We start from the raw sequence: 23,458 nt of genomic DNA, 5'->3' as shown, positions 1-23,458 counted from the left end.
TATTTTTTTTACTGCGATTTTGCCAATATGACATGTTAGCGTAACGGTTAGAGTACCGGGGGTTGGTGGAAAGATTTAAGGTTCAATCCCGTGTATCGTTTTTTTTTTATATAATTAAAAACCCGAACTTTTTTTTAATAACTAATTTTTTTTTTAACTCCCTTATGAAATAGATATGCGGTTTTCTTTTCCTAGATGGTTTAGATTTTCAATGCAGCACAGTACGGTTTGGGATCTTACCGTACTATTCTCGAATGCTTTAATAGCTGCCTGACTAGCTGAAAGGATAGCGGTTTTTGTCGTGATGTTTACCGAATGTTAGAGCTGACTTGTCAGACTTAGGTCTGAAATCCTGCTCTTCGGTGAAGGCGGGGGTGGTGTTTTGTACCACATCCAATGGTGCCAGCTCATGACTGGTGTTTGGTGTTGTATCCGATGATACCTGTATGGTGAAGACTTCTGCCTGGAAGACCGTCCTCAGTTTACCAAGATAATAAGATTTTTGACAGTTGAGGTGGTTTGAGCATTCTATATAAACACTCGCACCAATCCTATCATTCATTTTAGATCCATCAGTATAGCATTTGATTACGTTGCTTTCCATCTCTTTTTCGTAATCTCTTGCGCCTGTTCTGTCATAAACCATACATGTGAAATGCTTTTCAAATGATCTGGTTTTAGTCATTAGGTAACCCGGCACATGCAAGAGCGGTAGTTCCTTCCTAGCCTCATTACACAAATCCACGTGACTCTTTGTTTTTCCAGTAGTCCCAACAGATCTTGACCACCACAGACCCATGAGATCTATTCTATAGGATCCCCGTATCACTTCTGTCTTCAGGAATTCTTTAATCGGAGGGATATTCAACAGCATCTCCAATGCTCCAGTTGGTGTGCTCGGATATGCTGAAGAAGTCATTAAACAAGCAAGTCTTTGTACCTTCTGGAGTTTCTTCCTCAAGTACAGTTTCTCTGTCCCGCGGATCCAGGAAACACATGCATACGACAAAATGGGACATACCATAGCAATGTATATCCACCTCATTACATGCGGGTTAACTGCCCAGGTTTTCCCCACAATTTGTTTGCATTGCATAAGGGCTGCAGTTAATGCATTAGTTAGTTAGTTAGTTAGTAGATGGAATTAATAATTTTATAATTTACATAAAAATTAATAATTTTATTATATCATAATTAGGATCATTAAATTCATTTTTATGTAAATTATAAAATTATTAATTCCATCTAGTAACTAACTAACTAACTAACTAACTAACTAATGAATTAATTTTATTCAAACAATTTTCACTACATAAATATATGCAAATAATAGGGGGGAAATAAGTTCAATCCATCGACTGACACCCTTTCTAACTCACCAATAAACAACAACATATGCAAATAATAAATAAAATATTTATCAATATTCAAATTTTATTTTTAGCTGCAATATTTTAAGTCTAAAAAATTCTTATTTTTTACTTTACTAGAATATCTTGTTCTTTACTTTTCCAGGTTGAATTTCTTGTCCTTTACTTTTCCAGGTTTAATAAAATCTTAAGAATATTACTTTTCATGCGCGCATTTTTCCATATGATATATATATCTGTGCAAATGTATTTGTGTGTGTATTACTGTATTACTATACAGTAAAGCCATTTTCTATGCGTACAACATATGTATTAGAATTGAAAAACAGGGGAATAAATTTAAAGACAAACTTTGATAAATATAGTACACTCAGTACAGGTAATAATGTTACAGCAGAGTTCAATTCAGTAATAATATGCAATTAGCAGCATTATGACAACAACAACGACGACGACGACGACAACAACAACAACAAAAGGCTCCTTAAATCTTTGACAGACTATGGATACCCACGAAGGGGTGCCTGCGCGTTAAATTTTTGTGGCAGGAGATGCGCAATCTTCAACCACACCTCTCCTGAGTCGACATTGTTAAATACCAGTGACAAGTGAAGTATATGTACAGGACGACTGGAAACAAATGCCGAGATAAGCGGAGAGCACATACAGCGCCTAGAATTCCCAAATGGTAAGCCATGTTGGCTTTTCTCACTTTAGGTGTGATCATATGTTTAAATGTTCTATTTGGTGTCTAATTCCTGAGTTATGATGCGACTTTTTTTTCAATTAACATGTCTTTCGTCTCAGATATGATCGTACATATATTCGTTGTTAATACTAAATTCTGGGGGCTTACGTAAATAAAGTTTTCACAAATCCTATTGCTCCATACCTTATGTATATTTATACGTGTACATGATTACTACAACCTTTTGACAGAAACTTGTCATCTCTTCAAATTCTCGATCGCCCGTTTGCACGCAGGTGGCTCTTTACCACAGATTTACTCTTGCATTATCGTTCAAATTCACTTGTTAATATTTTGTGGTGTTTGGTAAGGGACTTTATTATGCACCTTTGAATGTTTTGCCAAACTTTTTGTTGATTTAGAGACGAATCCATAAATAAAAAAGCAATACTTATGTGGTATTTGTGTGGTTCTCATAAAATTGTTAGTCTTATCTTACATTGTGTGACTTCACATGATTCGTCAAACCAGCTTTAAACAGAAAAAAAAAAAATCTGCCGCAGATTGTGTATTTTAGTTCTTGCTAAAATTCGCCAAGAATTTCGGATTCATCCTACTTTCTGAGTGCGCGTTTCAATACTGCGTACTTTACACTTGTTTCTTCAAAGTTTCTGTGATTATATTTTACCAATTACTTCGATTCACAGTTTGCACTTCCCAGTTATTCACATCAATAAGCAGCGACATAAGGTTATCAAATCATCTCGAAGTTTTAGATTGCAGCCTCTTTTTTTAAGGAACGTTTACGAAAAAACAGTTGTTTTGGCATTCTTCTATATCTTTTCTTTACTAACCCAACGCGTTTGATTTGTAACGATCAGTATTCTACGCATGCATTTTTAATGAAACTTCAAGCGATTACCAATAAACTAACCCCTTCCCAAAGAGAGAGGCAAATTCTGGGAGTGTGGACCTCCTAGAACTACATAGAACCAGCATTACACCTCAATCAACAGATCGTTACAGGAATGGTCTAATTACTCTTGATTTTGGGAGCATAGGAAGGTTAATACGATATAATTGTAGGAATCGGGGAATTCTTATTTCCTTAGAGCTTTTTACATTGCATCGACAAATCTCTCTACTAAATCATTCTATCTTAGGTAAAAAGGGATTGTGGTGATATGGTTAATTGCAAAAATTCATAGAACATTAAAAAATATTTTCACGTTGTGTTTCATTTCGAGTTACAATCAAGTGTTGACGTCTATCTTTTACATCGTAGCACTTTTTTGTACTTTGGAATTCCCTCCCTCTGTAGCGTAGTCTGTTTTTTTTTTATTATTAAATGACGACTCACGTGCCGAGTCAGCTATTTAAATTGTGACGTGGACGTGACGTCACGGAATGAAATGCACGTTAATTGTGTTTCATTTCCAGGTACAATGAAGCCTACTACTTTAAAATTTCCTCCCTCTGTAACGTCGTCTGGTTTTGCCATTAAATGACGAATCACGTGCCGGAACATATCATTTACAGGAATAGCATAATCTCTGTTGAGTTTTGGGTTCGTTGTCTAAAAAGCCTGAGAGAAATACAAGGCGTCAGATCCGAAAGGTTTATAATAGTTTTGATGTAAATTGTGAATTCACTCAGAGTCTAGTTATGTGAATCCTTTGAAAAGATATGAAGAAGCAAACCATAAATATTTCGTGCGGTTAGACAACTTGAATGATGTGTATTAGCGACCATGAATCAATCTCTGAGCGTTAAAGACACATGGCTGTAAACAGGCTACCCATCTAAAAAGACGATCCCATAAATACCATAAAAGCGTGAGGTTATACGCCAAACAAACTTACAACTGGCCTTGAAATCCGCCTACGAATTCACTGAATTGTAAAGAGGTAGAGTGGAGAAGCGTGATGTGATTACGATCCTCTGTGAAGATGCAGCGAATCATGACTTATATAAACAATTTTACTTTTGTTGTGTAGTGATATATATATATATATATATATATATATATATATATATATATATATATATAGATAGATAGATAGATAGATAGATGTACTATAATAATTATTAAATACCTAGAGACATTAGTGTTTCATCCTTTCGGGAATCATCAGTGCATAGTGTCACGATCAACGCTATATATATATATATATATATATATATATATATATATATATATATATATATATATATATATATATATATATATATGTTGTTTTAACAAAATCAAGACATCAAGGCATAGATTGATAGCAGCAAATAGTGTATTTCATCATTAGTTACAATTGTTTCAAGACTATTCGGACAAATTCAAACATTATATCGTTTGAAAATTTTCACAAGAACAGCCTTTCCTCAGACGTATTGAATAAAAATAATTTAACAATGAACAGTATGGAGTCCATTTTCCTTATATGGAAAAAAATGAGAAAATATTTTACTTACATCTCATCCTTCCAAAGTTTTTTTAAGATTAATATATTTCCCTATTTTCGTATCTCTATTTAAAATAAATTTCAATCGAATTATCATACGTTACCATTTATTACCAATGTTATCATACGTTACCACTAATTACCAATGTTCACTTAATATGTTTTACTATTCATTAATTTCTTAAATTAAATTACTATTCATTAATTTCTTAAATTGTTTTACTATTCATTAATTCCTTAAATTAAATTTCTTTATTTAATTTAAATTGTTTTTTTAATCCCGACTAATCAATTAAGTCTTCAGCTATACTGTTTCGATTCTATGTTAGTTTTGTATCTGGAATATGCTTTGTTTATTTGCAAAAATATCGGCTAACCTATTTGTGTAATTATAAAAAGCGGTTTTTGTTTAAAACTTATTCCATAAGTAAAAAATGTTTAACATTACTCTATATTTAGGGCAGTCTCATTCTTCATTTAAAATTAAGGATCTATATTTATTTTTAATTTTTATTTTCTTTTGTTCCTACCTATTAAGATTTACGATTACAGAATAATTTTCACGTTGAAAGGGAGTTAACTCTGTACGTTCGAAATTTTAAAGGTTTTGTTGAATTATAAGTTACCAAAATCCTAATATGTATTCATAACGTTGAAAGAGAGGTAACTCAATACGTTCGATAGTTTAATGTTTTTGCAGAGTTCTAAATTTGGCAATTTCCTAATATACATTTATGATTTATTTATTAATTACACAGAAATCAATTATATCTAGGCTAACCTATTCAAATTGTAAGTTTATAATGCATATCTTAATCGTGATACTGATTTAATTATCAAAGATTTAACCTACGTTTGACATCCAGCCATAATTTCCTGAAGTTATATATGGCTTTAATTCAAAAATATCAATTCAGAATTAATTTCTTAAATATTTATCTAATAATAATACATAAAACAATATTAGGAATTAAAGAATGGGGATTAATTGATACTGTTTTTAGATCAGTAAAACTTGAAAAATCCTAGCTTATTAAATAATATTCTTGCTCTGAACGACTAAATTCAAAAACCAAAACCCAAGGTGGACCTCCACTTTCATTGGAGTAAAACGTACATGGAGTTAAATATTATATTAATTAGAATACTTATTAATAGGATGTTTATCATTATTAGATAAATATGAACTGAAGCATATAAAGACATCCGGATTTTAAACGAACAATAATCAAAACTGCCTGAGGACGACTGTTGAAAACTCAGACGAAAGTAATTGCAAATAACAAAAAAAAAAAAAAAAAAAAAATGGACCAAGGCGACTATGGAACTTTCTCACACATATTCAACAAGGAAACAAGGAAGACACTTAGAAAAATTGAAAAACTACAAAGAAAGCTTATTAAGCAAGAACATTCCGTGCGATTTAACAATACTATTTTGTGCTATTGAATATCTCTATTCAATGTGATTGAACCAGTGCAAATGAAAAAGAGGTGATTTGAGAAAAGTACTGCAGACTGATTATCAAATAAATGTGTCCCCATAAAAATATTCTCCAAACTGAAAATCAAAAACGTGGTTACCAAGCAGTGTTGCAGAAGTGCCGGATTTTCATATCACATTTTAAATGGAAAGAAAGAAAGAATTCGGGACTGAATCAAACGTTCGGTTCCCAAGGGTAGCAGGATTTTGTTTGATAGATAAACCACTTATTGCAGATTATAACGTTTTGTTAGACCTATCTCTCTTTTTTACCATTCTAAAGGTAACTTATAGTAATATCATAATTAAATATTAATAATGTAAAGTTCTGGGGTAGGATGATTTCGGAATACTATGTCAAAAGAATAGAATTATACATACAATATTGTAATGACTTAGCGACTACCGCTTGGCATTTCTACCGGGGCGGAGTGAATGAACATAAATTTTATAAAATTTGTTGATTTTGAGCAAATTCAAATTTTATTGAATTTCGTTTAAAATTAATGGGCAAGTGAACTTTCATTGGTGTGTTTCAGTCTTGTGCTGGTTTTTGCATTGTAAATGTCGACTTTTAAAGGTTTTTGGGTATGCTGACAACGAATATTACAGTTAAATTTAGGGTTGATAACTCGTTTAGCAGATATGAAAATATATGTTATCCAACGTCAAATCTAATGTAATCCCTGATAGTCATTTTGTTTTCACAACCGAGTAGTTAGTACCTATTTACTATGCCTCCCCACGGGACAGAGTTAGACACCAGGGTCGTTTTTTAACGTGGAGAAAAGGTACAAAAATAAAAAATTGTCTCGGTCGTGAAGGACTGATCCTCCACCGAAAGAGAACAAGAAATGGAAGTGCAGCATCTGAAGAACAGATACTACACTTTGATCTTGACCAAAAAGTAATGCATATGCGTGTAACTGAAGCAGACGACATAGCGAATATTTTATCACCCCCCCCTGAAAATATGGGGTGTTTATTCCGAAAGCCGTTCTAAACATCGGGAGATTGGAAGGGTTTATTTCAAAAGCCGTTCTTACATGGGGAGGTTGAAGGGTGCTTATTCTGACAGCTGTTTTTAAGATGGGGAAGATGGGTGTTTATACTGAAAACCGTTTTTAACATGGGGAGGTTGGGGGTGTTTATTCGGAAAGCCGTTACGCATATGCATTACTAATTCCTCGGGTGTGAAAAAAATGGCTGCCAGGGATTACATTAGCTTTTATGTTTGATAACAAATGTTTTAATTTCTGGTAAACTACCTATCTATCCCAAAATTTAACTGTAATATTCGTTGTCAGCATACCCGAAAACCTTTACAACTCGACATTTCGAATGTGAACGGTGAGTTATTGTCAATGTAAAAAGACAATTACAGAAAAAATTATATTTTAGTCAGAAAAATTATTTAAAAATTGTCTTTGAAATTAATATTTGTTTTCTGTAAATTTCATGATTATTTTTATTTTATTAGTTACGAAAATTTCTATTTTGTGTTAAAATAAACCTCTATGTTGTGTTGTCATAATTTTCTTTAAAATATTTGAGTTCAGTAAATGTGCAAGAAAAAACATAACGCACGCATTCGAAAATTTTAGAATTTTGGTTTGAAATTAATATTTGTTTAATCGATGAATCAAAAAGAAAATATATATAGGGATGTCTTCATCTTATTTGTTTACAAAAACAAAAGGAGAAATTATATAAAAAGAGAGAAGTTATCTAAAGCAAAAGAATGGTTATTTAGAGAAAAACTATCTAATGGGAAAAGGAGTAATAATTTAATTTAAAGAAAGATAACATTATTAAAATTAGGGTAGACTATAAATATTTCCAATTTCAGAATCTATAGCAATATTTACCATTTAGAAAAAATGAATAAAGAAGCAAAGACACGCAGGAACCTTACATTGAGTAAGCTTTTCTATCAAAACTGTACTTAGAATTTGGCCCTTATCGTGGAAGTTTTATTTAAGTAATGTACGAATTTTTTTCATTGAATTTTGTCTTCGTTCGTGAGGGATTTCCGGAAAAAATAATTGTTAAAAAATATTTAATATCTTAATAGACCGTAAGAAATAAATAAAAAAAAGGTTTCATTTTCCAAGCCTGTAAATAAATATTTGATTCCGTTTGCTGTAAAATACGTTTAAATATATTTAAAATCAGGTATTCGCTTTATTAATACAAAGACATAAATGCGAAAGTTAAAAAAATAAAATTATTGATGCTATCAGCTAGAATTGAGACCAAAGAATTTAGCGTTCCAGCCGTATTCTCTACCGATGCTGTTATCGAGATAAAGACAATTAAAACTTAATATTAAACAACTTGAAGGGATGAATTTTATGTGAGCATGAGCAGAAAGAAGTAAAAACATGTCGGCCAGTTGAAATGAACATTCTGGATTTTAACTTGCCGATATATATGTGTACGCATTGCTTATCAACCCAAGCAAAGATTTTACTCGTTATAAGCCATCATTGGTGTATAATTACTATTTCCTGTTAATTTCAGTGTTATGTGACCAGTTTGATTAGTTTTATACGATTTACAAGCATCAGGATAACAAATGCTTTATTTAACTGTTTAAATGTTTTAGTTTTATCAGCACATCGCTTAATCATCTGTATTACTAAGGTAGAAACTGGGAATATAAAATCTATTAATTAATATATATTATTATTATTATTATTTATTGATATTATATTATTATATATTAATATAATGCATTATACATTATTATTTATTAATATTATATTATTATATATTAATATAATACATTATACATTATTATATATTAATATTATATTATTATATATTAATATAGTACTTTATACATTATTATATATTAATATTACATTATTATATATTAATATAATGCATTATACATTATTATATATTAATATTTTATTATTATATATTAATATAATACATTATACATTATTATATATTAATATTATATTATTATATATTAATATAATGCATTATACATTATTATATGTTAATATTATATTATTATATATTAATATAATGCATTATACATTATTATATATTAATATTATATTATTATATATTAATATTATACATTATACATTATTATATATTAATATTATATTATTATATAATAATATAATACATTATACATTATTATATATTAATATTATATTATTATATATTAATATAATGCATTATACATTATTATATATTAATATTATATTATTATATATTAATATAATGCATTATACATTATTATATATTAATATTATATTATTATATATTAATATAATACATTATACATTATTATATATTAATATTACATTATTATATATTAATATAATACACAGAAAATTTTGTACAAATATGGTTAAATAATCCTAAAAATGGAGTGTTCTTATTAGCCCTAAAAGAGCCCCTGGGACACACCCAGGAGTTATCGCGATGTATAGACAAAAAATTATATAGAAATCAGTTAGTTACAACTTTTCAGAAAGTTTTATAAAAATCCAAGGCATCAATTTCTTTAATAAGTACAAAAGTGTCAATGTTAGCCATTTTAACCCGAAAGACACCCCTAGGATGACAACAGGAGTTTTCCCGGAAAATCCGTTCCGTTACTTTTTTACTCATATCATTTTTAATGTTTGTGCAAAATTTCTAAAAATTCCAAAGCGTAGTTATTGGGAAAAGTGCGGACGAACGGACGAACGGACAAACGGACGAACGGACAAAGTTGAATTTACAGGTCCACCCTCCTATTGTCGGGGGACCAATAAGTCTTTTGTATATCTTCAACTAAGCTGTTAATGGCATTAGCAATAATATTTATTCTGGCCGACTAATTAATACAGAACAGATTTTCTTTCACGAGTTCATGAGTAGCAGTATCAGAATTTTGGGGAAATGTTCAGGCGAGTCGCCATTTTGAATATACACCTATATTTCTATCAGATTTTAATAATAGTAAAACGTAATTTAAACCCGTAAATTTTATTTCAATAAAACGAGCAAAGACCAAATTTTAATATCATAAAAGCTTTAATAGAGAAATAAACAATTTTATTTATTTTTCCTTCGATTTCTTCACTTAAAATATCACGGATTGTCGAACAAGTAACACAGTTGAATCTTACGGTATATATTTCAAATGGCAAAATGTCACTCACCTGCTCTATGAGTAAGATATGCTTTCTTTTAATCTTCCTGTATGAGAATTTATTCATATTTATGTATTATAATCCATGTATTTTTAAATGGAAGGATTTTTCCAACACACATCGCGACCACGAGTGTATTTCAAGCAACTTGTAACGACACCGGAAGTGAAAAATTATCTCTTACTTATGTACGGAGGCCTATAAGTGTAAAAAAAAACACTAATTCAGAAACCTTAATAATCTCGATATTGGATTATATTCCTTCAAATTTTCCACTTTTAAAGGTTTTCGGAGGCGCTGAAAACGGAAATAACCATTTATATATACGGCAAACGAAACTAGTAGTTTCCAAGATAAAAAATTTTACAAATGGTCACAAAGTGGGGGGTCACTTTTCTATAATGATGTGACGTCAAATGGGCACCCACTTTATGGCCACATTGCAATGAACAGATTTGGCCGTAATTTTAAATAGACATTACGAGTTTTTTTTTAATTTTATCTTGCCTTTGATAACATTTATTTGCTATATTTTTGTTTTTTAGACCACTTTCTTTTTAATCTATGTGTACAGACAGAGACAGTAATAATACAAACGTAACTTTTTATCGCCGAAACATTTTCGGCGATAAAGTGTAGAAATTACCTGAAAAATTAATGTTTTTTACTCAAATAAAGTTTAAAAAGTCAAAATAAAATTTAAATACAACTTTCTCATCAGTTACAGAAAGTTAAAAAATACGGGTAGTAAAAAAAACAACAAAAAAACTCACCATTATTCCAATAAAATTCTTTAAAGACTAGTAAATATGTCTGCTCCCAAGAATGCTTAGTGTCGGGTCAGTAGCAGTCAGTTACGTGTTTGCCTGACTTAAGGGAGATAACTTGTCCTTTTTTTTATTTTTGTGCCTTGACGCTATCGTACATAAAAACTGAGAGTTTTCATTTTTTCATTAACACGAATTACGATATGACGCAGATATGCAACGGTATTTTTTTTTTTTAATATCTTAAAGAAATACCTGAATTTTTTTTTTATTATACTATAAATCTGCATTATCCGATTTCGTCTTTTTTTTATATATCGAAAAAAAGGAAACCAGGAATTAAATATAAAAATATATCTGATAGACCATTAATTACTGGAACATTCTAAACAAAAATTAAGCTTCCACGTAAAAAAACAAAACAAAAAAAAACACGTGGTTATCGAAAAAAGAAGGATTTAAATTTTGGACTTTACCGGTAAATTTACAGATAAGTGATATTTTTTTGTTGTTTTAAATTTGAGTATTTTATTTATTCATGTTTTATTTTCAATTTGTGATATATAAAACGTGCCAAACAAAATTAATTATTAAAATTCTCATAGACATTCCAAAATGGGAGGGTGAATTTATAAAACAACGTTTGTCTAAAATATTATATTGAGTTTATCAGAAAGAGCATAAAATTTTACATTCACCCTGAAAAAAATGTAACAATTGATCGAATAGGAAAATTTTAATAGATTTTTAAAGTTTAAAAATTGAAAAATATTCATCTCATAAAAATCAATTGATTTCACTACGTAACAAAATGGCTTCCCAGAGCGCACGTACGCACTTTGTAAACAATTTTTTTTAAACAATGAAAAATAATATTTCTATTATTTTTTAAACAACTTAAATAGTTTATTTTGGAAGCATATTCTATAAAGAAAATAAATAACCCACTTTAGAAAGAGAAATTACGAGTTTTCTATATTTTAATCGCAGTTTTCTGTTAGGGGTGTCAAAAATTCCCCCAAAATTCTGATACTGCTAGTTCATGAGTGGTTTTATTTATTTTTTCGGGTGACTCGTTTTGCGATCGTCCGCGACGGTCTATTTTATGACCCGGCTGCGACAGCGTCCAGGCTTTAACTGAACTATCTTTCTTATTGTGATGAAAAACGATAGAGATAAAAATAGGAAAAGAGAAATAAATACATAGAGAGATAGAGAGTGCGTGTGTGTGTGTGTGTGTGTGTGTGTGTGTGTGTGTGTGTGTGTGTGTGTGTGTGTGTGTGTGTGTGTGTGTGTGTGTGTTAGAGAGAGACATAATAAAAAAAACTGAAATATTTTATTTTTCAAATCCTGGTGCCGGCCAAGTAAGCTTGAGGTTTTATACCTGTGTGCTGAGATTTTATTAATATCTGTCAATCTCCAAGTTGGATGTGCGCTGACATTTGGGGATGACAATAATACCGACTTGATTTTACATGTCTCCTTTGCTCCCGAGAACAAGAAAATACGGGTAACAGGTTTTTACAAGTGGGCAGCTCAAGAGCTTCCCTAGAAAGTGCTCTTCTTCATTGTGTCATATAAGAGTGTCAGGTAATATGTTTGAAAAATGTGACATAGCTTTAGTTACAGGCGAACATCCGATTTTCCATTCGAATATAACTCGTCATATTGGTGTAGGCGGATACTTCGAGTAGTTTCATAAAGTAAATAAAGTAATATTTATAAACTGTAAAATGCCGAGAATTTATTTATCTTAGACATCTGAGAGCTTCGTGGTCTACCGAACACCCGGAAGGTGGGGTGGGGGAAAGAGTAAGTAGAAAACGTTAATAATAAATTGTTGACCCAGGTGTTATCTAATGTTGACGTCATTTAAACAAACAAGCAGAAAAAGACAACTCGGAATGCGTTACCTACTTCGTTTTCACGGTACGACGCACCTCGGCGAATGATATATATTAACATGCGGTATTTGTTTATTTCCGACGAAGGCAAAGATAGACACAAAATCAATTTGATGTGGAGAATCCAACATTTCCAAAAATGGGAGAATCTGGTCAGGGTATATAAATATATCTTGTATTTTTCCATCACGAATGAAGGCGCATGCGTCTACAAGCAATAAGTTTATTTTTTCTTCTAAATCAGGAGGTAATGCCTGGGCTGTCACCCACCCTGAGATAGTAGCAGATCAAATATCTACTTATATTTGGTCGCCTCTCTTCTACTGCCTGTCAAAAGCAAACTGTTAACCCACTGGTAAACGTTAGATCACTAAAGTTAGGCGACGTTGAGCCTGGTCAGTACCAGATGGTGAGCATTTGAGGATACAACGCTCTGGACGTGGGAAGATGGCGACAGCTCCTGTGAAAAAATGGAAAGAAGAACTGCAAAATCTAACTTTACTGACTTCGCTGACTGGCATACAACAGAGAACTCATTTATTGAGATTGTCGGACTGACTTCCTCATTTTGGTTGTTATAGTCACAACGTTTCGGCCGTTTTGCCCTCCGGCCTTCATCAGGTGTTTTGTATCGAACTGGGGAACCGTTTGTTAGGAGTCTCGACAGCAACTATGTCCCAGAGCCTAGCTGGAGTCCGAACACGGTACTCCAGTAATAATAATAAAGGGTTGGGTTTGAGACTCCTAACAAATGGTTCCCCAGTTCGATGCAAAACATCTGATGAAGGCCGGGGGGCAAAACGGCCGAAACGTTGTGACTATAACAACCAAGATGAGGAAGTCAGTCCGACAATCTCAATCAATGAAAACACCTCATCTCAAAAATACAGACAATTAATAGAGGACTCCTTGTAAATGTATTATTCCCTTAGAAACTTTCCTCTGAGAATGAGCCGGCTTTTCCTGCCTTAAGTTAATGTTGCATCTGAGAGACCACCTATAAAGTAGAGATGCCGAATAGATAGTGTATTTTCTTAATGACTCTGTCGAGAGGCTTGAGGTAACCCATCATTGAACTCACCTGATATGTTACCTGATTATATGAAAATAATTTATTCAAATCTATGCGGTTTTGAGGCCATTTTTACCAACGAACGGTTTCGCTTTTGTTTCATTTTACTTCTGTCAAAGTTTTCAGAAACCAAGCGACACTTTCTTGGGACTAATACGATCTCTCTATAAGATACATAGATATTCAAATATTTTATTAATGTCCTCGCAAACATTGAGTTAGTAAAGAAGTTGAGAACATTATTTTCTTCTTCTCAATTGACCATTTTAAATATGTTTTAGTTTGCCTTCCTTGAGATCTCTTGGCATTACTGGTTTCCAGGACAAGAATTCTTTTAGTCTGGTGGAGTGTCTAGTGTTGTTATTATAGGCAATACCACTTAAACGAGGTGCACCACTCATCGTATAAGCTACTATGTGGTAAGCATATTTGAGTAGTGAATACTATAAGCCAACGAAGACCCTAATGAGTGTTCACCGGTATAAGAGTTCGAATCGAGGTGTATCCAGAATTACGGAATACCTGGACGGAGTTCAACAGCTATCTGGTCACCTAAATAGCTCACATTACAATAGTTTGCCCGTGGTCGATCCACCCGAGGACAAGGTTGGCTGGTCGCTTCTAGGTTCTTCACTCTCCGCACGACGAGTCCACAGGATTACTCCCGGACTTGATGGTAGTGGTCCTACAATTTAAAGCACGTTAACTCCGGAAGCTACACAAAGAAAAACGACAATCAACTCCTGTGGTCGGTTTCTATACTAGGATTATATTGTCGGAACTAGATAATTACAAAGTTAAAAACAACAACAACAACAAAAAAAAACAGTATACAATATAGAATACTGTTGCAACAAAAGATGGTTAGATATATATTTGAAAAGTATCAATCTAACAGTCCTTTAGAAAAATATCCCTTTTTCGTACACCTGGAATAGAAACGCGTCCATTGCTCGTCCTTTAGAAGAAAAAAACAACAACTTTTGTTTTGAATATCGGATAACAGTCTCATTACAAATCATCAGTACATGTCAGCTTGTGTTTCCCCTCTCTCTTTCTGAGATACACTTTTTTCTCTTTTCTTTCGGAGAAGTCTGCAGTCAGCTACAGTTACGAGGCGCGGGTGTTCAGTGGAGATTAGTGAGATGGGAGTTCTTCTTACCTAGTAACACAGTTGACATGCCCCAATCTGGGAGTTCCTTTTGGCAGCCTGCAGTGAGAAAGCTTGTGCACTCTCGATTCTTTCTCGCTCCACTGTCTCAAACTCCTTACTCTTACTTTCTCGCTTTCTTCTTCTTTTCGAAATTTGCTCGTGCCTGTTTATATTTCGCAAAGGGAGAGAATAGGACGCTCTGGGCATACACTCAAGCCAATAGAATGTCGCTTCGTCACGCGCAGGATCGTTTCCAGTGCTCACTTGCCAATCTTACGTGGATAATTTTCCATTGAAAAATTTCTCACGCTAGCAGGTTCTGTGAAGTGTGACCCAGAGGTCAACGTCACTCAAAGCTAAAACATAATTTTAATATAATTCCCCAGTATATCATTGATTCATTGGCAAAATAATATTAGTATTTAATTGTTATTAACAACTCACATCCGTTCAGCTATTTTTCCCTTGTGTTTTGAGTTGCGTCACTTTTTTTTTTTAAATTTTAACCCCAAACAAGGCACAGTGCCACTTTGAAGCAGGGTGCTACTATCAGGGGCTTAATTAGCAGAGTCATTATGAAGGGAGATGAGTAGAAAGATGTTTGTTAACATTACACTTGAACTTCTGCATATCAGTGCAGTTGGGAAAGCAGAATCCCGGAAGGGAGTTCCAAAGACCCGCAGTTCTGGGGAAGAAACTATTGGAGTAAAAGGCTTTCTTGCACCTAGGGATCTCTACTGTAAAGGAATGAGACTTAGTAGCTTGTCGGGTTTGTCGGGGGTAGTTACGTCGGGGAGGTACAAGTGTTTGCAGTTCGTCAGAGCATTCACCATTAAAGTATTTGTAGAACAGGCAGAGGGATGCAACATCTCGTCGATGGGACAGAGGCTGAAGCCTAGATGACAGTTCAGGACCTATCAGGTTGGCGACTCTCTTTTGAACCCTGTCCAGGAGCGAGAGACAAGCAGCAGATGCACCAGCCCAGATGTGACAATAGTACTCCATACATGGGCGAATGGTGGCCTTATAGAGGTATAGGATACTGTCAGGCGTAAGTAGTTTTCTAGCACGGTAGAGGGAGCCAACCTTCCTTGCAGTAGCCTTGGCAATGCTCTCAATGTATCTATTCCAGTTCATATTCCCTGTAAACGTTAGGCCGAGGAGTTTAAAAGAAGTACTTTCAGGTAATGTGTTCTTGGCCATTGCTATTGGTGGTAGAGAAGGTTTCTTGTAGTTATTGAAGGAAACAAGCTTAGTCTTAGCAGCATTGAATGTGACCATCCATTTTTGTCCCCATTCCACTACAGATTGGAGGTCATCCTCTAGTGTGTCTGCCATTCCTTGGATATGTGTTCATTTGTTTTCCCGTCACTAGCTAGCAAGGCAATCGGGAATGACCCGGTATTCTTTCACAAAATAAAAGCTTGACTAAGTTCTATTATAATAATTATCACTGCTAAATCCGTTCTCACAGTTGTGGGTCACAAATACTATGCATCTTTTAATATTTAATCAGAGTTTACTTCTAGGGAAAAATATCCTCATGCCAGTTTGTTCTGACAAACCCATGTACAGAGAGACCTTAGACACTCGAGGGCAGTACCTAGTAAGTATTCAGGTGATTTCCTTTCATTTTCCTTCAGTGGAAGTTCTCAGAAATTAAGAAAGACCAACGAAGTAAGGGGAAGGGAAATGGTGAATTGTTTTAATTTTATCATTTTTTTCATTTTCCTTCAGTTGAAGTTCTCAAAAATCAAGGGGTCCCCTTCCTGGGACGAACACTTTGGAGAAACATAGATATTCGAATGTTCTATTAAAGTTCTTTATCGCCCAAACACTGAGTTAGTAAAGAAGTTCAAAAATAAGTTTCCTCTCTCCAAATTGACCATTTTAATATGTTGTAGTACATCTTTCTTTTTGGTTCGTATTATTATATTCTTTGAACTACTGCTCTCATTTTGAGTGTCATTTTCACAACATTTCGGTCGATGTAACTTCCGACATTCCTAAGGTGTATGTTGTCGAACTCAGAAAGTTTTATAACCCTAAAGAAACAAGATATATTGCAAAGCATACAATAGGTGGCGAGCGGCCTAAGTTGGTCCACCGGATAGCGACTGGTTATTTATTTGTTCCCCACGAAAGAAAATGTGGTTAAAAGTAAAGAACCTTACCTCATGCATCGTGCGGCTCGTGTTAGGAAAGAAAAAAAAAAAGAGAAAATAAAAATGGCCGCCCCCTGGTATTTATGGACTGAAAATCACGTGATGTGACGAGAGGGGGGAGGGGGTATGCAAATGAGATGTGGTTGGGTCTCTCTATAAAAGAGACGTCTTCTTTATTTTGGGCGTCAGTGTGGAAAGTGCAGAGAGAAGAGAACAGTCGGTAGAGCATCAGACTTTTGATCTGAGGTTGAGTTCAAATTTAACGTCAACAAGGTCGGTTTAATGTGGGAGATAACCAGCCCCCTTCAAAAATAAAATTGCCTTTGTATAGAAGGGTTTCCCCCTCCATTGACTAAAGACAATTAATTTGAGTGCAGCATCTGAGCAGACACCATACTTAAGCTACTAGTCCAGTACGAGCACCGGAAATCGGCTGAAACATTTCGGCTTAGTCTTTTTGTATTTATTGAGATTGGAATAGTCTATAAGTAGGTAACATAGGTTAGTTCCGCTACAACAGAAATATTTCCGTCGGACTCAGGAATTTGGACAGAATTTCGAACGGAACTCTTTATTTACTTTATCATGAATGGATAGACGTCCTAAGTAATTAAAAATTGTATTTTTCAGTCGCCTATACTAAGAATTGAACCTTTAACCTTAGGAGATACAACCTTTACTGCTGATTACCCCAATTACTCTGACCACTGCGCCACGGATCCAGCTATATCTCAAAGGATCCCAGATATCCCGTCTTAAACGATCTGAAAATCGTTCTCAATGGTTAAAAAGTCCTAAATTGACACCTAGATGCTATTTATTATTATTATTATTATTATTATTATTATTATTATTATTATTATTATTATTATTTCAGGACATCACACTGCAATCGTGCGAACGTCAGATGGAACAATTGATTTAAAAGCATCCCATTTCTACTTGAAGAAGAAGAAGAAGAAGAAGAACAGCAACAACAACAACAACAACAACAACAAATGAAAAATAGAAAGAAGAGGAAACAGCAAGCCAAACGAATTGATCAACAAAGAAAGCAATTATAGAAGTTTGTATCCATTTTACACGTTCACATGTTTCGCATCCCGATTTACAATTATACTACAAGGTAAACAATGAAAGTGCAAATGTTTAAACGATATTATTTTAATAAATCATGTTTAATTTCTTTTGAAAAATTAATAACTTGAGCAGTAAATAATTTTCAATTTTAAAAATACATAATAAAGGCACAGAAAGAAAGCAGGAAACATCGTTTCATACGCAGGAAATTATTTGTCCATTAATTTTCTAAAATAACCGATATTAAATGCACATGTAACGAGGAAACACTAATGAAATCTCTCTCAAATCAAGGGGAGATAAATTTTTTTTTACATAGGCGTCACCACTTATCAAGGCCGATAGGCCACTCAAGGATAAGGGTTAAAGAGTGTAGAGTAGTCAAAAGGACAATATAGTAATCGATAGTAATGGAAGTTCGGTAAATTTGTTAACTTAAGTGGAACGGCTCATCAGAAACTTGTTCACGTTGGACTTGAAGACAACCATATTATAGACAGCTGGAAAGCAGGAAAACGGAAGACAATTCCACAGGCATGCAGTTCTAAGAAAGAAGCTTTGATCATGGAATCTATGTTTAGGTTTAGGCACAGATAAAGAGTGTGGAAAATTATTGATAATGTTTTCAGTTAGTCTAGTGTTTCTTGTGAAAGTTTGGCGAGGGAATCCAAAACGTATTCTATGATATGCTATTGGAATCGATAAATAATTCCGTGCTTGTTTACATTGGTGATCTTTTAGACCAACGTGAAAATATTATTACGTACTTACGTATCATAGTGAAATTAATATGAATTTCAAAAATTACTAAAACTGATCCATGAAAAAATATGATAGACGTATTTTAACAAAAAAAATCATGCACTAGAAGCTAAAAAACATGTGACCGGTTAGCATTTTTGAATCGGCACTAAGACTGTAAGAAGCGAAAGAGGACAACACGGATTAAATGTAGTTTTAACAAATAGTAATCTACTTACTGTTTCGTTGTATCATAGTTCATTCAGTTTGGCTAGCACTCATCCCAATCCAAGAATTGAACTTACAACCATTTAGGTGATAGTCGGCGGTTCTACAGTGAGCTAACCAGATGTAACCTCTCTCCATTCCTCCTTCATCCCCCCTATCTCTCTCTATCTCTCTCTCTCTCTCTCTCTCTCTCTCTCTCTCTCTCTCTCTCAATCTCGTATCTATCTCGATTTTATATATGATTGGTGTTCAATGGTTCTCAACTGGGGTCCATGTTGACCCCCATGGTACATGTAACGTTAATATCGGTTCAGTCTTCCTTCAAGATAAACTGTTGATATATGTTCTTTGGTTTTCTTTATATTACTGAAAAATAAAATAAGCTATAAGGGTTCGCCAAAATACATTAAAAAGAAAAGAAAGTCATGATTAAAAAAAGGTTGAGAACCATTGGTGTAAATGATTTCGTGTCAGTTGCGATTAATTTGGAAATAATCGACAACAGATTTTTGCTGTTGTAAAATCACAATCCCTTGTCAGCGTTATGGGTAAAATTTTGCTCAAATCATGGTATACAATCAATAATTTCCAATCGGCATCATGTTTCGGCATTAAATAACCCGAACAGGTTTTATTTCCCCAAAAAAAAGAAATGTAAAAAAGAAAATGAAGAAAAAAACATATGAAAGATTAGATAACTGGACGTCGATTTTGTGACTTTACACTGTACCCCCCCTAAATCTACTAAAATTGTGAACTGCCTTTATTCATTTCATTTATTTCTTTGTTCTTCATCTTCTCCGTTGCGCACCCATATAAACAGAGATTAACGAAATCCGCCGCTCACCTTCTCCGACTTAATTACTTCCGATCTAAGGCCAGTTTTAATTAAACTAATTTACTGGATCGCTATTCAAACCATGGGAAGTGCAAAGATATTAATGACCGGACGTCATTCGTCACTTGATCGGGATGTTGGACCTCCGCAAAGATCCTGCTGTGGTAACGTTCGGGTATAATACGCGTCCTGTCACCAGGTGCGCGTCCACTCGTAAACGCGCGTGCGCGTTTACGGCATTCAGATAAAAGTCGTTAATGTCCAGTTTTTCTCTTTTGCAAATCTCATCATATCCTTGCTCTTTGTAAGTCTAATCTAGATTTTTCTATTCGTAGGATTATTTTTACATCGACTCTTCCACGCATTTATATAACCTTGCTTTTTATCGTCACAAAGATTTCCTCCATTTCAAGTGTCCCCACTCTTGAATCTTATGGGTGTTCTTTTATCTATCTTAGATTATCTTTGCTACATTCTATTTCCTATTTATTATTTTTGTATCGTTCACATTTTGACAATAACTGCTCAGTTGTTGATGTTATATCCAGCAGTATTGATAATGAAACTATCAAACTCCATTTTTATTTTTTATGACTTTAATGCAAATCATTCAGTCTGCCCCATTCGCCTCGGCCTCCTTGGCTCGGGGCTCAAAGATCAAAGTGTAGTATCTGTTTCGGCAGATGCTGCACTAAAAGTTTATGTGGGGACAATCCCACATATCAGACCATTGCTCTTGTAGCCATCAGTTTTGGTCAATGCCGGGGAAACCCTTCATACCAATTGTCATTATCCAGTTCCCCCACCCCGCTCGGGGGAGTTAGTCTCCATTTCACCCCCCCCTTTCCACATTAAAAAAAGACGACATTATGCCTAATTTGCTCAGTGGGGAAGCAAATAAATAAAATCATTCGGTCTGCTTCCCCCATTTCAATCAAACAGATCTTTTTAGGAAAATCTGAACATGAAACAAAACAATTAACAGATAAAGAAGAAAAGGGGGGAGAAAGTGTCTTACGTAACGTAAAGAGGATACTTCGAACTTAGGTCTGAGAGAATACAATTGCAAAAGTTTACCAGCAAGAAACACCCATGAGTTCACACATATCAGAACAAAAGGGTTTAAGCAAATAAAGAATTTGAAGTATAAATGCGATACACAATGGAAATGTACATAAAATGTCATACTCTTTTTTACACTTTTCACCATAAACAAAGCATATTGCCACTGGGAACATATCTGAGATCGTGTCTCACAGGGAACTGTGGTGAGTTGAGCAGGGAGATATTTGTTAATATTGCATTCAAACTTCAGCAGGATAGTACAATCAGGAAAACAGGAAACAGGGAGGGAATTCCAAAATCTAACAGTTCAAGTAGAAGGCTTTCCGACATCTAGGTACCTCAATAGTGAAGGAGTGGCATTTTGTGCTTGTCGGGCTAGGGTTAGGGAGTCTTTACGTAGAGAGGACACATGTGCTATATAGACATCAGAGCACATTCCATTTAAGTAGTTGTAAAACAGGCACAAGGATGCGACATTGCGGCGATAGGACAGCGGTTGAAGCTTGGCTGACAGCGCGGGACCTAGATCTGAGATTCTTTTTTGGACCATGTATAAGCGGTAGAGACGAATGATAGAAGTATCAGCTCAGATCTGACAACAATACTCTATGCATGGACGAACTGTAAATTACAAAAGTATAAAATTAACACTCTTCAAAACATGGATATATGTATTTTGGAAAAGAAATAAGAAATGGCATACTGTTGACGTCATTTTTAAGGCTCTGATAGAATCGAATTAATAGAAGGCGTCCTCTCACCAACGTAATGTGATAGGGGTCAAGCGGGAAGTTTAAGCGACAAAAAGCGGTGACTGACTTAAAAGTTCCTTACAGAAAAAAGTCCTACAAAAGGAACATAAATCAAGTATAAAAGTGAAGAGAGAAAAATATAAATTCATACTTACTTACCTCCTCACGATGTATGAGGTATGTAAATTTTTTTACGCTGAAAAAAATATGGAGAAAATTAAAAATCGCCTCAGTCTGGAAGGCCTTCTCTCTCACTGACTAAAAATAGAACAGATTCTGCATCTTGATCCCCGCAGGAAGGTCGCACAGAGATAAAATAGTTTTCTTTAGTAATTTGTTCTGTCCCGATGTGGAGTTTATAGTGAAGCAGGTGTTCGTTATTTTTCTCAACCGCTCACAATATTTCTTGGGTTCCATCGTAAGAACGTAAAATTTTTTTATAACATTTTGATTAAATTTAATTTAATGTAATGATCAAACGATGCCGTAATATTTAAATTGTTTAATCAGATTAAAAAAAGGAACCGTCCGATTTTCACTAAAGTTAACACCCATCACAAATTCATTTGAAAAGTTGCACAAACAGAAGGTCCCGGGTGCATAAAATCAACAGTAGGTCATTTGATATGACACGGGCGTGTTAGAAATGAATAGAAATGAAGCGCAATTGAAACATGCTACTTGACTTTTGAATTTTACACTTGAATTCAATCCATTATATAAAAATAAACAACAGTAGAATCTTTATAGAGCAATGTAAACTTCAATATATTATGAATTAAGTTTTTCCGGGGGACTCTGTGAGGTGAATCCTCGACTAAAGCAGATTTGATTTAAAAAGGAGTGGTTTCTCCGAGTTCGATGACAATAAGAGAATCTGTAATATTCCTTGATTTTTATGAAATCCTGGACAACGTCGGATCTCCTTGTTAATCTATCAATATTTATTAGTACAATTGATAAACACATAAGTGTAAGTAAATTCCAGTGACGATCAGTGGTTGCTACCAACGAGAAATCTATGGTAATGACTGTTGCGATAACGCAAACTAATTTGCAAAAGTTATCGAAAGAGGTGGTAAGTACTAAATATCTAGAGAGACTTGTTGTGACTTAGACTCCAGGGAAGACCACAATGATGGCCCTGTGTGACTTCTCCTTGTACGTAAGTAAGTAAAAATAAAATAAATAAAAATAATAATAGCGCTGACGAAATCTCCGCTGGACAAGCGCGAAGAGAACTGGGACCTTGGGGAGGCTTACTGCCACTCAAATTCCAGTATAGACCAATGGCCAATGGTAAGAGGCTGTTGCTATAACACAAATTTATTTGCAAATGCTATCGAAAGAGGTGGAGAATGCTGGACGTCTGGGAAGACTTGTTGTCACTCAACTTCCAGGGAACACCACAGCTTTTTCAATCAGATCTTTGATGACTTGTGTGAAAGCTCCATGTGAGCCAATAATAATAATAATAATAATAATAATAATAATAATAATAATAATAATAATAATAAAATCAAGATAGTACCTA

Source organism: Euprymna scolopes, chromosome 23 (assembly GCF_053919585.1).
Source record: "Euprymna scolopes isolate OS-2025 chromosome 23, ASM5391958v1, whole genome shotgun sequence".
Lineage (NCBI taxonomy): Eukaryota > Metazoa > Mollusca > Cephalopoda > Sepiida > Sepiolidae > Euprymna > Euprymna scolopes.
Note: the sequence above shows the minus strand (reverse complement) of the source record.